This window comes from Oncorhynchus mykiss, chromosome 1 (assembly GCF_057628025.1).
Source record: "Oncorhynchus mykiss isolate SJ-2025 chromosome 1, ASM5762802v1, whole genome shotgun sequence".
In the NCBI taxonomy this organism is placed as follows: domain Eukaryota; kingdom Metazoa; phylum Chordata; class Actinopteri; order Salmoniformes; family Salmonidae; genus Oncorhynchus; species Oncorhynchus mykiss.
In genome coordinates, this window is record NC_143022.1 from 48,466,361 (window position 1) to 48,471,359 (window position 4,999).

The 4,999-nt window shown below is 44.2% G+C and overlaps 1 pseudogene; it reads right to left on the bottom strand.

Moving 5' to 3' along the window:
- Positions 1 to 3,060: 3,060 nt before the first annotated feature.
- Positions 3,061 to 4,602, bottom strand: LOC149985527 (uncharacterized; annotated as a pseudogene).
- Between the last annotated feature and the right edge of the window lie 397 nt (positions 4,603 to 4,999).

Sequence of the window (4,999 nt, forward strand, 5' to 3'; positions counted from 1 at the left end):
AGAAAACTGTGACAGTCACCTACATTTCCTTAGACAATTTGGGTTTGTAGATACACAGTCAGTATCAGTGAGGTGTTCAGTGTAGCTACTTAAATGGTCTGTAGACTTGCTGACACAAAAGTAGTTTATGGCAGATTAAGATTCTAACTAGCAACCTAACCTCTCAGCAATCAGGTTCACTACCTGTACACAGACCAATCAGCCTAGTGATATTAACAGCCATCTCTTACTATAGGCACTCAGCTACTCTCACCATCTCTCTTTCTCTCTCATAACAGGCCTTTTTTAAAATGTTATTCACATTTACCCTCCACTAGACCCCTGGTTTCACAAGGTGGAATAAAATGTACTGATAATAAGTGATTTCAGCTTTGTACTGCTGTGAAGACGTAGGCCGTTACATCAGCATTTATCTCTTTGCAAAAAGCCTCAAGAAAACTTCTAATAAACTTGGGTAGCTGATGGATAACTGATGTTCATATCTTAAAGGACAAGTCCCTATAAGCTTTTGTCAGGAATCAGGACTAGGTTAATAAATCCAACGCAACTGCATTGTTTGTTGTTTTAGAAATGGTAGGCTATCTTATGTTAGGCCTAGTTATAAAATGACATTATAGGCCGACACTGTACACTATAGGCCTATTTTTGCCGGATTGGAGTATGTCTGCAATTGTCTTGCCTAGTGCAGCAAAACTGCCAAAACATGGCCTGGTCATGGATGAAAGCATCTGTTCAAAATGGGGTAGAACTGAGGGAACATAAGGCGGACCCCAGGATTTCAGCTCCCTGTGTTAGCTGTTGTTCTGCTAGTGAGCGTATACTGAGAGCACACAGCTGATTAACCCCTTCACTGCCGGCCAGAGAAATTGAAATGTATGCAAATGTTTCCCAGTTTATGCAAATACTTGCACCATGACGTGAAACCGTGAAAGAAAGAAGGCCATGTTTCAGTTATGGTGACGCACGATCACATGTAGCCTAACTAACCTAACCTTCTTTCTTGAACCAGTTCTAGAACAATTGATACAGCCATACTGCTCTGCTAAGTCATAGCTTCTCATCATGTTTCTAGAGAGAAACTGGGTACGATGCATGACTGATCTTACACTGCAATATGAGTCTTTGCACTGCCCCCCATATACATCTCTACAAAAATGTGGTGACACCTCTTAAACTTGATGGATATCTTTATAATGCTAGTAAGCTTTGGGCTTTGGTGGAGAGAATGCGTTTCGGAATTAACCTTAGACAACAATACATAAGTTGCCAAAAAGTATTTATTATGATGGACTGTGAAAAACCCAATGTACTGTGTGAGAGCAGATATGACATTTTCTGTCATTTAAATAGTTGAGGCTGTGTGTAAGTTTAGATGGTGTTCAAGGTACAAATTGTTCAACCTCCTTTCGTTACAGACCTTTAGTGCCCCCTTGAGGAATATCACCTGTCGTTATATGGGGATCAACATTTGTTTGTGATGGTTGCAAAAACAACATGGGTAATGTTAGAATAAAATCATGCTGAGGAAGCTTTATTCAAATGATGTAGGATGAGACACAAAGTGTCGTACAGTGTCAGGCTTCAGATCAAAAGAAAAACGATACAGTCACTGCCTCGCAGTCCAACCAACGGTATTTTAAACTAAGCACAGTTTGAAGGCTAAGCAAATGTCATTCACATTTCACAATGTGATTTTTATTATTATTATTTATTATTATTTATTATTATTATTTTTATTTGTATAAATGGAAGATTTATATAAGCATTGTGTTATGTGGCACTATCCAGGTCTTTCTTGCATAAGTGGGTTCTTTTGGCAAGAGAGACCTGGTTACTGTGTAACCCAGCAGTTATATTAAATCTGCAGCTGTCTGCTTCCCTTACATGTGCAAGTTGAGACAGGGTCTCGACTCAAGCGAAGAAACCTTTGGCCAAATATTACGACAAACAAGCCTATTGGTCAGAAAATGTTCTTCAGCATTCTCGCACTTCATAAACACTGTGTTTGGATAGATCCTCATTTCCAATGCTGTAGTACAAATAGTTACACCTTAGAATTTGTCAGTGTTGCTATACATTGAAAACGTGAAGAATTATGACACTAAGGTGTGAGTCAGATGTACCTCCTTCGGAATAATACAAATTTGAATCGGAACTTCACTTCTATTAGTCCGGTCAGCACTTACCTCTTCTCTTTGGTCAACAAATCAACCAATCCAATGAAGAAATAAACATTCTACTAAAAGGGTATACTTCATAGCTCACAAGAAACCAACAACACACACCACAGATCATTTTCAACTGCAATAAAACTTTATAGAAACAGAATTATTTGGAACATGGTGATGATAAATTAACATTTGCCTAACTAGAATAACAAGTGGATTAATATTAATCTCTAGTTGATACTGAGGGACATATTATATCATCACTCCAGCGTACTAGATACTCTGGATACTCCTAAGGGGTTGAAGCAGTCCATCTTCAGGAAGAGAACACTGTTCGAGAAGCTCCACACCCCAGGGATGAAAGTACTTTGACAGCGTGTGGCTCCTGTTGGGTCTCATAGGAAAAGTCTGTTCCAACAGTACTTCCGACAGTAGCTGCTGCTGCTCATGCACAACTACCTGGATCGGTGGGCGCTGGTTCATTTCTGTCACCTGCCCTTTGTGGTTCGGGGTTGATAGGGCAGTGGAGGTACTAGGATGGCAGGCAGGGCAGACGCTGGGATGATGCTGGCTGATCCTCTCTGGCGATGGGAGGCCATGAGGTCTCAATAGGGCTCCTGATTGGCGCAGCGGTATAAGGCACTGGTCCCATAGGGTGGCTCACAATTGGCCCAGTGTCGTCCGGGTTAGGGTTTGGCCGGGGTAGGTCGTCATTGTAAAGAAGAATGTGTTCTTAACTAACTACACAATTTAAATAAAGGTAAAAAAAAATAAAGATATGTTTGTGTGTGTGTGTGTGTGTGTGTGTGTGTGTGTGTGTGTGTGTGTGTGTGTGTGTGTGTGTGTGTGTGTGTGTGTGTGTGTGTGTGTGTGTGTGTGTGTGTGCGACCCCTTACAACTGGCTTTGCTCCATCTCTTCAGAAAGAGACTCTTCATCCACCTCCAAGATCGAGGACAGTGATGGAGAGACACACACTGGGAAGAAAGGCCCAGACTTAAAGTTAACGTCCCAGTGAATGGGCTTCACTCTCTTCCTGCGCCCTCGTTGGCTATTCTCCCATTCACGCTTGGCCTTGGCACGGGAGGCGGGCATGTGCCCCCGCTTGATAGGAGGCTGTTCTGCCAGTGGGACCAAGGGGGTCAAGGGGATTTCAAAGGGGCACTTCTCACCCGCCTGCACAGCTCTCCTACTGGTCAATAAGGGGGACTGTTCGGTGTGACCTGTGTGGCTGGGCGTAGGTCTGGGCAGGGGGTGACAGCCATCATCTCCGCCTACGTTAGCTGGGTGGCAGACTAAAGGTGGACCACAGAGGAACAACCTCTCAGTGCTAATGAATGACAGGGGCTCAGAGGGTAATATGATTTGTTTGTCACCCACTTGTTCTGGTAGCTGCTGGTCCAGCATAGCAGACCGGATCTGTAAGAGCTGGATCCTCTTCGACACACTCCGTGATCTGGTGTTGGCAGGCCGGGCTGGCACTGGGGAGGCAGGTGGGGCAGGCACTCGGCTGGAAGGAACCGGAGAAGCAGATGGAGTAGGCACCAGAAGGTTAGGTACATAGCTGACCATTGGGGTAGGCAATGGGATGGCCATCTGGGCAGGTGAGGCTGACACTGCAATTGTTGGCAGCACAGGGAAAGAATTGGTGCTCTCCATCCTACCCATGGAGTTTATAAGCTCTAAAGTCTGGTTAGGGAACCTCAGAGTGCTGCCATCAGTATTTCTTGTTATCCTAGCTATCCCGGTCTTGGGTCGAGCCAGGCTTCTGCTTGCCTGTTTCTCCGGCTGGAGGACATCCACAGGAGAACATGGCGGTTGCAAGAGGCTGCCGTCGGACAGAGACCGTCTGGCCTGACCAGGAGGAGAGCAGGGCCTTTGTTCCTGGATGTTAGACCTCTTGAGAGGATTGGCCTGGATCCTGACCTAAGACTGTCTGCATGGAGTCCAAGATAAAGGAGCTACTGCCTTGGCTGCAGTGGAGCATAAATTGGGCATCCTAGGGATGCTTCCTGATGTCTGTGGTCTGCTGGATTTAACCTCTGGCTCCTTCTTGTGGCTGGAGGTAAATGTGCTCCCTCCGGTTTTGGATTTAACCGGACCCAGACGCTTGCTACCCATCTGTCCCTCCAGCTGCAGACGAGGCATGCGAGGCACCTTGAGGGTGTTGTTGTTCCTTTGGGCATTGAGAGAGGTCACAGTGAGCATTGGGAGGCTGATGGGTGAAGTGGCCATTGGAAGCCTTCCCATGTCAGCCCTCTCTTTAGTCACATCCATGTTGTGGAAGTGGGATCGGCTATTCTTTCTCCCTGGTGGCATTGGCTGTAGGACAATATCACTGGCACACCGGACACTGAGGAAGTCTGTCAGGCTGTTCTCAGAACTGTTCTGACTGGTCTCTTGTGTCCTAGTCCTGGACTTCCCTCTGTCTTTCATGGCTGTGAGAGTCACAGTGGAGGAGCAAACAACATGTTTGAGAATAAGAATATAGAATAAATTACATATATTACAATAGAATTTGATCAAAGTTGTTATTATAAGCTAGTGTTTCTCCACTTTCAAAGGACATTCCAATTCCTGCCAAAATGTTCACGAATTCTTAAAAATGAAAGATTCACAGACTAAGGCCTACCTTCAATTTGGACTTCCTGATAATTTGCACACGTAGGATTTGACTATACAGTTTCAACAATATATTCTTGAAAACAGAAACAAGACCACAATACCTAGTTTAAATAAATATTTTTGTCACAAATCACAAAACAGTTTGTTAGTTATTGATCAAATGAAGTTATCATAAAATAAAAGTAGTGTATTGGAGATTATTTCATTA